We start from the raw sequence: 13,063 nt of genomic DNA on the forward strand, positions 1-13,063 counted from the left end.
AGTTGAGCGGCACCAGGTGTAGAGATGCCGAACTGGAGACCCTGCTCGCGCCCTGGAGGAGAGATGGATAACCCTGTTCATTCCTGTCCTTGTTTCTCTTCTCCTTGTCACCCTGCTTAGGTTCCCAATCCCTGCCATTCTCGTTTAAACCCTCCCCAGCCACACTAGCAACTACTCACCATAGGATATCAGGTCAGTCTGCTCAGAGGAACCCATCCAGTTTGTTATGCTCCACCCTCCCCAGAACAGGTCACAATGTCCAGGAATCTGAAAGCCTTTCCCTTGCACCATCTTTCCAGCACACTATCAGAAAGGTGTGGAGGCTTGTGGCGAGAGTACAGGAAGGTTTACCAGGATGTTGCCTGTATGGAGGGTATAGCTATGAGGGAGATTGAATAAACTGGGATTGTTCTCCCTGGAGAGACGGAGGGAGGGGCGACCTGCTAGAAGTTTATAAAATATTAGTGGTATAGATAGGGGAACAGTTGGAGGCTTTTTCCCAGGGCAGAAATGACAATTCCAAGGGGGCACAAGTTCAAGGTGAAGGGGGAAAGATTCAGTGGAGTTGTGATGGCGAAGTTGTTTTACACAGAGGGTGGTGATGGCCTGGATTGCACTGCCAAGTGAGATGATTGAGGCAGATATATTTGTGACCTTTAAGACTTATCTAGATAGGCACATAAACAGACGGGGTATAGAAGGATACAGGCGGTTGGTCTAGATAGGACACGTGAACGGAGCAGGCTTGGAGGGCCGAAGGGCCTTTTCCTGTGCTGTATTGTTCTTTGTTCTTTGTTTTGTTCATTCAGTACTGCTCTACAGAAGCGGGGACCAGGTACGTAGAATACGAGAGGAAACAAGGGACTTGAGTAGCTCTCTTCAACTTACCTCCATGCAGCTTCAAGGTCACCGTAGCTGCTGGCCAAGTACTGTGGGGGGGTGGAGTCCTTCAAGCGGGCTGGGGTTGGGGGGGTTGGAGGGAGCCTGTCTGTCCTACCAAACCCACAGGGCAGAGCCAGATCGAGGGTTGCACCTGGGCCTGGGGAATATTTGGGTATGTGAAGCATTGAAACCATCTTCATTTTTTCTGAACACCCATAGCAGGGAAAACCACAACTGCAGCCTGCCCGGTTCTCCTAAGGAAGCACGCCAGGGCGCACAAAACCAAGTCACAGTATGCATTTGTTGAGTTCCCGGACGGTCGCCAGGACACAGTATCCCTCCAGGACCTCGCACCCGCTGGATCCAGCCCCCCATCTACCCCCCACCGAGGAACTCCCTTTCCCCGTTCCCTATGCGGCCGCCCCCTTGCGCCCCCGATTCTGGGAGCTCACCCCACCAGCTCCGAACGCCAGCACCAGCCCGGCCCCCGTGCTCCCAGTCTCCATTCGACCAGGAGGTGTATGAGGCTCAGACAAGACTCGCCCCGGAGCCGGCAACCGTACCCCAGACGTCGACACCTGCCCAGCCACCGCAAGAGACTGTAACTCCGGTGCTCTGCAGATCAAAACGGACAATTCGTCCACCGGACAGACTGACTCTTTGAGCCATCACCCCCGCCGGACTTGATTTTTTTAACAGGGGGTGAATGTGGTGAATGTGATTCACACTATATATGGTTGCCAATATCACACCATGTATATGTTCGTTATCTACCCGTTGTAAGATCAATGCTGTATATAATTGCCAATATAACTCCGTGTATATATATTCACTATCCACCATTGTAAGTGCAGTTGCACTATCCGACCACCAGGGGGAGTCGCTCTGGGAGTACGCAAGAGTTTGTACTGGGCTCCTCCCTTGGCTCCATCCAGGACTCCTCCCCCTAGGACCGATGTATCAGTGCCTTAGAGCCAGCCTGCAGTTTATCTGGAGTTCAACGGCGAATAGGCTGGCTCTGTTGTAAGTGTATTAAAGCCTCTGTTCAGATCCAACTACACGTATTCGCTGAATTGATGGTGCCATCACCCACATAGGACAGAGTCATGCTGCAGCCTGTCTGGCCCACCAAACCCACAGGACAGAGCCATGCTGCAGCCTGTCTGTCCTATCAAACCCACAGGGCAGAGCCATGCTGCAGCCTGTCTGTCCCACCAAACCCACAGGACAGAGCCATGCTGCAGCCTGTCTGTCCTACCAAACCCACAGGGCAGAGCCATGCTGCAGCCTGTCTGTCCTACCAAACCCACAGGGCAGAGCCATGCTGCAGCCTGTCTCTCCTACCAAACCCACAGGGCAGAGCCATGCTGCAGCCTGTCTGTCCTACCAAACCCACAGGGCAGAGCCATGCTGCAGCCTGTCTGTCATACAAAACCCACAGGGCAGAGCCGCAGCACTGAGAAACACCCCGCTATTCAATGGCACTTTACCGTTACTTGTGGCGTTGGGGAGTTTCTCTCCACCAAGGCCGTACTTAGAGTCACTTCCTGCTGTCGAGCTGATCAGGACACCATTTTGCCGGCTGCCCCGAACTTTTCCCTCCCCTATACTTGTCCCTTTCAGCTTCTACCCCGCCCCGTTTTTGACCCTGCGTCACCCCAAACTCAGTGAGGAACCCGGGAATACCCCTTCACCCCCCTCTCCCCTTCTACTTGGTGAGCCCCCATACCCCGGGCCTGATGCCTGACAGTGTCCTGTCCCCGCCCTCCCGGGGGGTCTCTCATGGCCTGTGAGATCCCCAGGGTACCTTTACGATTGTTTAACGTTTGTAGAATGCAGTACTAAACAGCACCCTGGTAAGGACTCGCAGACATGACCGTTAGGTCTCGGGTGCTAGCAGAATCCCCCAAACACATATTTAAATGAGCATAATAGACCATCTGGATCATACCTAGAGAGGGCGCGATCTGGATCCCGAGGTCTCGGGATACTCCTGCGAATGGCCTTGCCCCGACACCGTCAGCTGTGACAAGGCTGTTATATCGCTCCCTTGATGCCTGAGCAGTGTGCCTGTGCTCTTGGTGCATCAGCAGCATAGAGGCAGCTACCAACTATCAAGCAGTAAAGAGCAGGGTTCACCACTGAGGACCCCTCGTGGCCAAAGGGGACAATCTGGATGAGTGGAAAAGAGCTGCGCAGGACCTCCCTGATGTTACTGGCAGTGGGTCTCGGGATCCGGGCGGGAGTGGGCATTCAGAGCGAAGATTGCCAGTATTAGTGGCTCACTGGATGGCTCTCTGAGAGAAAGCAGGACTGTCACGTTAAGGACCATTGGGCTTAAAGCACAGTGCAAACCCTGGCAGCCCAGATGCATTGAGTGTGACGGCATGACAGTAATATGATCTCAGCTTGTCCAAGGCTGGGTATCGAGCGTGCATAGTTGGATCTCCCCTCGTTGACTATGTTAGATCTTGTGTCCTCTCACAGTTCAGCCAGTCAGGCCACTAAAACCACTTGGCCACCACTCTTAGCTGAATCACTCAAGTCTGTGCAGAGGAATGCTCCCTCACATGCAAGGGCTGAGGGTCGCAGGGCAGGCAACATGCATAGGTTCCGCGGGCACTGGGCACTGTGATGTTTGGTCAGCTGCCAGGATCATGGGACAAAGGGTTGTGGGGACGGTTGTGTGTGTTAGGAGCCCTGGGATGGATGAGCTTACTGACTGTAGTCTCTCTCCTTCTCCACACCGTACCTGATAAAAGATGAATTTTGGGGTTGGTCCAGCTGATATGGTTGTCAGGTTCAGCCTTGACCCAGCCACTCATCAGGCTGAGGAGAGCCAGAAGGTACACTGATGACGAGCTAGGGTGTGCAGGCCTCAATGGTCCTTCAACACGCTGACAGACATCATGTTGATGCGACTGTCAATTCACTCGGAGACTCGAGTTGAAGTAAACAGTGGCTTTAATCAGCTTACAACTTTGCCTGCCTGTGACCGATACATTACTGAAGGCGGTCCCACAGGTCAGCTGCTCTTATACTTCCTATAAGGGGCGGAGTCATGGACGGAGCCCGCACATGCTCCACATCTCCCCCTGTGGGTGAAGCCACACAGTGGCCCATAGATGGAGCCCACAGGGTTAATAACATGGTATAATGCAACACAGTATACTGGTGAATTAACAGTATTTATACATTCACCACACATGTCGCACAGAAGACTGCGTCTCACGAGGGAGGACCTGTGCTGCATCTCACAATCGGCAGCCCACAGGTGTATCCAGGTGACGGATGCTTTGTGTGTCCGGGCATCAGACTGCGTCCACTTCGACCTGGACCAGGCCATACAAGACGCACGGGCTGCTGGATTTGCTGGCATCGCAGGGATGCCACAGGTCCAGGGGCTCATCGATGTCACCCCTCAGCCTGAGAACCATGGCATTAGGGAGTGAACTTTATCACCTAGAAGGGTTGTACTCTCCGGCTGCCCAAATCATCTTGGACCACCACTTCAGAATCATACACCTGTGTACCCGCTACCTTGGGACAGATACATCCTGGGGCGCACGGGCTCTTCGAGGAACACCCCAGGCTGACATGTTGGCATGTGGGGACGAAGGGATAACCACTGAGGATATGGCTAATGAGTCTGAGGAGGACCCAAAGGATAGAGGACAGGCAGTGGCAAAGGTCAACATGTCAGGAGAGCCACGGAGGCATTCATAGCCTCCAGATTCACATGACAGGAGGCTCTGTGTCGATCAGCTGAACAACTGCCCCCTGCCTCCCACATCACACAGCCCTCTTCCCCGTTCACCCAGTTCCCCATCTTGGTGAGTGATGCGGACTGTATTCCAGGATATGGGTTTCATGGGCTCTCACTGGTGGCGTCTCTTTGTAGGCCTGTAGCAGGAAATGAGTCCAAATGGTGAGAGAGACCCACCCTGTTGGAAAGCTTTAAATGGCAGGCATTACATTTTTCAGGTGTGGCATATTTTAATGGTGAACGTTTCATGTGACAATTATCAATTCCCTAACTGCAATTACTGAACTCATCAGTGCCCACTCAGTTCTCCTATAACTTCTTAATGTTCCATGGTCTAGTGCTATGTCAAGGTATGTCTGCAGGATGCACATCAGAGGTGGAGGCTCTGCTGCCTTCTGTGCCTGTGGCATTTGATGCCCTTGGCTGTAATTCTCTGGAGGGCCTGGAGTCGGAGGGCCCCGGCTGGCTTTCCAATGGCACAGGTATTCTTGTGCCACCCTGTTGTGCTGCTGCTCCTGAGATATGCCGGTGTCAGGATTGGGGGGGTCAGAGGAACTGGAGACCACATGGGTCTCCTCGGTGCAAGGCCTTGGGATGAGGAACCCAGGCTTCCTCCTCCCTCAAGGTACTCATGGGCCCCTGGGTGATGGCATGGGACTGAGGGGCAGGTGGAGTGAGTTCCAGAAGCTTCTGGCTCATCTGATACTGCCAGTCCTGGAGACCCCCCCCCATTGTCTGTGCCATGGTGTTGAATCCTTCAATGGTAGTCCTCGGTGAATGGGCCAAGCTCTTGAGTGCCTTGACAATATCCACCTGTATCTGGGACATGTCCCTCAGAAAATGCAACATGATGTTGAGGCCCTGAGCAATGGTCATCACAGACTGATCCATGCCTTGGACTCTACCACTCATAGCTTGGACGTCATATCCCAGGCTTTCCACTACACATGCCACCCTTGCAGTGTTAGACTGGGTGCCACATATCGTTAGCACAATCTCCTGCACCTGATGCCTTTGGGACACCTCCAATCAGACTTGTAGTTGCATGATTCTCATTTACAGCCCCTCCTGAATCTTACAGCCTGGGCCTATTACCTCTGGCAGCTCAGAGAGAACCTTGTCCAGAGGGTCGGCATCTTGCTGAAGGCCAGCTGAGGCTTGAGACCCCGCAGGCCTCCAAATGCCATCTCCCTCAGCAGTTCCTGCTTCCACCTGATATGCATCAGCAACTGGGTGGTGCTCACCAGTTAGTGACTCAGAAGCCTGTCTGCTAATCTCGCCTACCAAGGTGAGAGTCTCAGTGAGAGTGGAGGGTGCGGATGATAACTATGATGTATAGTCAGTGTCCGAGCTCTCCTCCAAGGTGGTTTGTTAGGTGGTAGCGGGGAGCAACTCTGGATGGCCCAGCCCTATCAGATGTTGATCCTGCAAGACAATGGGTTCAGTGGAAGGAGAGGATAAGGGCCCTAGACATCAATAGTGCTGAGGGACTGTTTAAATGCTCCTCCACCTGCAGACAGCTGAGCCCGAGTCGGGCGAATCAAATGCATGTGGACTTTGGCTCGGCAGTTTGTATGGGGGATCATATTGTGCACTAATTGTGAGTGGATTGCAATCAGAATCACAGCCATCCACCTGGCGGGAATCACCCTGCCGTTCGTGCCCGAAATTACAATGTCATTTCCTGGGAGAATTGCAAATAAATTCTCCGACCCCATGCAGGGGAATCGCCCGGGGACGCCGAAACTCCCGCCTCCGCCAATGGAGAAGAATTGTGGCGGAGAATTTTTGCCATGGCGGGGCGGGATTTTCGGCGGCCCCGGGCGAATCGCCCCATGCTGATCGGCGAGCCACCTGCGGCGATTCTCCGGCCCGCGATGGGCCGAAGTCCCGCCGCTGGGAGGCCTCTCCCGCCGCTGAGGTTTGAACCACCTCTGACGTCACCACCGGCGCATGCGCGAACCGACGAAGGCCATTCGGCCAGCCCCGGGCGGCGGGCGTCAAAGGCCGCTGGTGCCAGTTTTGGCGCCAGTCGGCGTGGTGCCAACCACTCCGGCACGGGCCTAGCCCCCAAAGATGCGGAGAATTCCACACCTTTGGGGAGGCCTGACGCCAGAGTGGTTGGCGCCACTCCCCTACGCCGGGGCCCCCCGCCCCGCCGGGTAGGGGAGAATCCCACCCATAATGTGAGCTCAAACCCTGTACCCTATTATTTTATCAGCTGCCTATTTGTTCTTGTAATTTTTTATTTGTTCATGAGATGCGGGTGTCATTGGTTACACCAGCATTTGTTGTCTATCCTTAGTTGCCCTTGAGAAGGTGGTGGCACGCTGTCTTCTTGAACCATTGCAGTCCATTTGTTGTAAGAACACCCACTGTGCTGCTTGGAAGGGAGTAAAGTCATCATAGTTCAGATGACTGTAGGTCGCTTTCCCCTTTGAGGGGGAGAGCTGACTGGTGGTGACTTAACCTGAGGGTCACCTCACCTCAGGCAAGGGGCAAGGAAGAGAAGGTGGGGCCTTCATGAATAACCTGGAAGGGAGTACATTAGCACACATAGCTACATCAGAACTCATAACCCACAGACCTACTGAGGATCATTCAGGGACAAACATGGGGCGGGATTCTCCGTTCTGCCAGCCCCGTTTACTGGCGCGGCGCACCCCCACTGGCAGCAGAATCCTACATTCTGGCAGCTGCCCAATGGGGTTTCCCATTGTGCCATCCCAGGCCGTTGGGAAACCCAACGGCGTGGGTGCGCTGCCAGTGAAACGGAGGAACCCGCCGACAGAGAATCCCACAAATGGTCTTTAAACCGATGCAATATCCTGTGCCCCATTAAGAAACTGAATTTTTGCTCACAAAAAAATTGTAATACACAAAATTTCAAATACTAATTTCCAAACCTATATACACAACCACACCGTTCATAGTATTAGTATTTACCACTCTATATTATTGACGATAAAAAGGCCGAGACGACACAGACTCACGGAGATTGTGCATATTTCCATGTATTTGATTTATTCCACAATTCTTTAACCTTGCTGGACAGTTATTCAAAGGGAGGACTGATTTCCTTCCCTCACCTTTACATATACATGAAAAATAAATCAATTGGAGAAAATTATGACAGAACTGAACAGCAGGTTCTTTTGATTTTTTGAACATTTTCTGAGTTGTGAACTCTCATGACATCACATGACTAAATCCTTTAGTGGATTTACTTATCCTGATTGGGGAAGACATTCAGTTGACACCATCATTAACCTTTGTGATTCGGTTTCATCTGTGCATACTAACTCAGTTCTTTACCCCAGTGGTTTTATTAATTCATTTGAGCCATCAGTTGTGCCCTTTCCATTCAGTGTTTGAACAAAAGGAAATTGTCAAAATCTTCAAGGAAGGTGCTTTTAATGGACTGTTTGATTCTTGAATAGTATTCTGATGATGTCTCGCCTTTAAACATTACTTTGATGGCAAATGTGAATCATTTGCCTGCTGTGCATCAGTTTTAACGGAGAACGTGATTAACAATCATATGACTAAGCACTTTGTTAAAAGTGTAAAGAATTGTGCATGTATATACTTAAGGCACTGGAAAAAAGTGTTAAAATAATTTTGACTAAATTAATAATGGGTGACACAGAAAACATACATTGGGGGCAATTCTCCGCTTGCTTTGCATCCGACACACATCCCGCTATGCCTGGAGAATAGCGAGAAAGCCCATAAACCGGGCCAATGCCAGGCACCAAACAGAGCACGATGCTTCCAGCTGACTGCAGCTGATGCAATCTGGTTCATGCCATATTTAAATATGCTTTGTCAGCTGAAAGCCGGGGGGCTGGATTCAGCGTTTTTGAGACTAAGTGTAGACGCCAGTGGAGGATGTGTAGAGTTTTATGACAAAGAAATCGGCGCAACAGCTGCACCTATCCAGCAACGTTTAATGAGCTAGCACCGGTGCCACATGGAACACATTCAATTCCAGGAAAAACGGTGCTGGATTCATCCGGTCCGTGATTAGCACTCATGAGGCTCACACGCCACAGCCGCACTTAAACTATCCTGCCCCTTACACACACCATCCCAGCCGACACGCTGGCTGGAAGGAGAGCAGCGCCAGAGTTCAGGGACGCTGAGCTGAACACCCGCCTGGATGCTGTGGAGGAGGGAAGGATAACCATGTACCATGGAGGGAAGGCCACCAGGCGCCGCCATTCGCCATGCCTGGGCAGAGGTGGCAGAGGCGGTCAGTGCCTTGGACAACACCGCCCGGACTGGCATGCAGTGTCGGAAGAAATTCCACGACCTTCTCAGGGTGGCAAGGGTAGTTGGCTGCTCCGTCCACCTGGCACTAACCCATCTCCCCCACACGCCCGTAATCCAGCCCCTCCCTCTGGGGACGACCGAACCCCCACTCTGCCCCACATTCCAGCACCCATGGCTGGGAGCCCTGGCACAGGGGCCACCATCTACCCAACCACTGGGTTGCAACCGTCTAACAGTTTTCTTGTATGTGCTCCCCCCCCCCCCCCCCCCCCCCCCCCAGGAGAAGGCCGCGCACAACCGCCGGGAGCACAAGAAGACCGGAGGAGGACCACCAGACCTGCAGCCCCTCACCATGCCCAAGCAGAGAGCCCTGAACAACGTGGCCGGTGGCCTAGAGGAAAGGGAGGTCACTGGGGTGGAGTGCGGTCACGGGTGAGCAACTGAGATCCCACTGAGTTGCGGTTCTCCATGACACATGTATGGGGGCCCACCCCCCCATCACCACACCCCCCCCCCCCGCCCGCACACCACCCTCACTCCCTCATCCCTCACTCCCACACCACCCTCACCCCCCACGCCCCTCACCCTCACCCCCACACCACCCTCACCCCTAACCCCCACACCCCGTTTAACCCCACACTCCCTTCACCCCCATTGCCCCCTCATCCACACAATCCATTTACCCCACACCACCTTCACTGCCCCGATAATCCCTGCCCGCCTACTCCTCCTGGCTTAATCATACATGTCGTCTTGTGTCTTGCAGGACCTGCTGGAGTTTGGGCCAGTCCATTCGGTGTTCTCCGCTCCCAGCCAGTACCAGAGCCGGTGCCCCCGGACAGCCAAGCATTGACGGGGAGCTGAGCCCGGCCACCAGCGCTCTGTCCCAGATTCAGTCCGGAGTTCGGGTCGGTGGAGGACACTGAGTCTCCATCACAGCGGCCTCTTCCACCCTCCACCATCCCAGAGACTACCACCTCGGTTGGGCACATTAGTGAAGAGACACCTGGGACACTATCTGGTGCACAACACACAGCTCATCCAGTACAGAAGGTGGAGGTAGGAGCAGCCGAGGGGCCAGACGGTCGAAGGACAGGCCAGCCACAGGAACCAGCTGCCATCCAGACAGCCCTGGCCTTCTGGAACACCCAGTCCCAGCCACAGTGCAGATGCAGTCAGACGGCCAGGGACTACAAGAGGGATGACGGCGAGCATCCAGCACCTGAGGACGCAGGTGGAAGAGTCCAACCGTATGCAGGAGCAGGCTATGGTGCCGACCATGCATGTCACCCAGGACAACACCGTACGAGTGACGTCCGCGGTGCAGGCATTGGGGGAGACAGTTACGACTATGGATCAGCGTAAACAAGGCAAGGGGCATTCTGTGCAGTAGGTGGCTGAGGCCCAGGACAGGGCTTCCCTCTCAAAGGCAGCCATGTGCCAGAGTCACCTGGACATTGCAGCGGCACTCCTCAGCATGGCCCAGTCACAGCACGCCATGGCTGAGAATGTTGACGGCATTGCCCAGGTGCTGGCTGGCATGGCGCAGGCACTGGGTGAGGTGGCCCAGTCCTTACCCAGTCCCAGAGGGAGATGGCCCAGTCCTAGAGAGAGGTTGCCCAGCCTCTGGCTGATGGTGCACAGACCCAGAGGGAGGTGGCCCAGTCACTGGATCATGTGGCACCGACCCCGAGGGTGGTGGCACAGTCACAGCATGATGTGGTGCAGTCCTAGGTGGAGATGGTGCACTCTCCGTGGGGCGGGGGGGGGGTTTAGAAAGAGGCAGAGAATGTTAGCAAGATAAGGATTCTCTTAGCCATCCAAAGCCAGCAGGTTACATGGTTACCATGAGTTGCACTGCTGCGCCATCCTCAACATGTCCCCCCCACCCCCACTCAACACATCCCCCCCCCACCCCAACCCCTCACCCAGCCCTTTCAATATGCTGCCATCCGCACTGCACCCCTGTCCCCATCAGTGAGTAACACCTTGGGTGTGATGTGGGGATTCTCTATCCTCACCGACCACCCCTGTCAAGAGGGATACTGGTGACGGCCGCAACTCATATCCTATTTCCCTCAGTGGGTCTCCTCGCTGGTGCACCGCATCCTGACAGTATGATGGCAACTGATTGAGTGGTGGAGTTGGTCAACGTGTGCTACCAGTCACCTCTGTGCTTCGAGGCTTGTGTGTGAGCAGATTTTACAGATGTGGGTGAGTGAGGGAAGTGTGCGTTGGGTGAGCGAGGGATGTGTGCGTTTGCTGGGAGCTTAGTTGCAGTGTGATATGGGGCCTGGGTGTAACACATGGGTTGTGACAGGGAGCACGTCAGATTTCCTGGCCAGGGGCAGGATGGATGGGGGCAGGGGCACAGTGGACAGGTAGGGCCTGCAGTAAGCTTCTGGTCCAGAGTGGTGGGCTGCCTGATAATGTCACTGGTGAGGCCTCTACTCTGTGAAGGGAAGTGTGCCAGGGAGGGTGCCGAAGGCCATGGTGCATGTTTCCTTTTTGTGGGGTTAGTTCTGCTAATCTCTTGTTTGCCCTGCAGTGGGGCCGCGTTTCTGATACACTGAGCAGTGCCAGCACCTGGTGAACCGTGATTGAGCTTGGCCACTCCCATCCCATTGATGATAACGCTGGGGTTTTCAGAGGGATGGCTAGGTGCATTCCCACATGACCAGATGCTCTCTGACATTTACAGGAAACAGTGAGCAGTCAGCAGTGTGAACAGCGAGGGGCCTCTGTGTTGCTGCAAAGGGTTATGTTTAAATAACATACTGCAGCCATTTTGATCCCTTCACAGTTCTGTATAAAGGTCGTATGGACTTGAAACACTAACTCTGTTTCTCTCTCCATAGATGCTGCCAGACCTGCTGCATTTGTGCAGAAATTTTATATTATATTTGAAGTAAGTGGAACTTCATTCTTCCATGATGATATTCAGTTTGAGACCATATTTTTCTGTCCTAGTGGTTTTCAACTAACAACAGAAAAACCAGCTTAAGCATCTTTATCTCATTGCTGTTTTGAGATCTTCTTATGTGTGAGGAATGTTGGAATTTCATACATATTGTATATGTACTTGGTGCAGTAGGGGTTAAAAACCCGGGTTAATGTGATTGACTGTTGCAATAATGTTTTTAGAAACCATAGTTTGAAAGACAACTGTGCTTTGTGGCTACAGAAGGGATAATTAAAGCATTGTAAAAGTAAGGGCGAATGGAAATGTTCTTACATAATGCAGGTGCCCTGGGGATAGTAGAATGAGTTAGTTAATGGAAGGAGCCAGGGGTTGAAGCAGTGAGGTTTTGAGATTCTGTTTTGGAGTTCAGTTAAAGATCTGTCTGAACGGCCAAGCAGCTTTTCGAGATGGCGCCGGAGCGAGGCGATTCTCTGCAAGCTCTCCCCAACAGATCCACTATTTACTTAACTTACAATCGTTCCAGTCTTTTGAAATTTAATTCTAATATTAACATTATTACTAACTTCTCTCTTTTATCTTTTCTTGATATTGAATACCTTGTGTTGCCCTATTATGTATTTTCTTTTATTCCCTTTTCTTTTCATGTACTTAATGATCTGTTGAGCTGCTCATAAAAAAATATTTTTCACTGTACCTCGGTACACATGACAATAAACAAATCCAATCCATTCCAATCAAAACAGTGAGTTTAGATTTTGTCTCTGAACAGGCCAGAAGTTTTTTGCCAAAGGCTGGCTGGTTAAACAGTCGTGTGAGACAGATAAGAATCTGCAGACTGCTTCCTGACTGGGGCCGGGATTCTCCCCTACCCGGCCGGGCGGGGGGTCCCGGTGTGTCGGAGTGGCGTGAACCACTCCGGCGTCGGGCCGCACCTTTAGGGGCCAAGCCCTCACATTGAGGGGCTAGGCCCGCGACGGAGTGGTTTCCACTCTACCGGCTGGTGTGAATGGCCTTTGGCACCATGCCAGCCGGGGCCGAAAGGACTTTGCCGGCCAGCGTAAGTCCGCGCTTGCGCCAGAGAGTCAGCGGCTGCTGACGTCATACCGGCCCATGCACAGGGGAGGGGGTCTCTTCCGCCTGCGCCATGGTGAAGACCATGGCGGGGACGGAAGAAAAGGAGTGCCCCCATGGCACAGGCCCACCTGCCAATCGGTGGG

The sequence above is a fragment of the Scyliorhinus canicula genome, chromosome 10 (genome assembly GCF_902713615.1).
Source record: "Scyliorhinus canicula chromosome 10, sScyCan1.1, whole genome shotgun sequence".
NCBI lineage: Eukaryota > Metazoa > Chordata > Chondrichthyes > Carcharhiniformes > Scyliorhinidae > Scyliorhinus > Scyliorhinus canicula.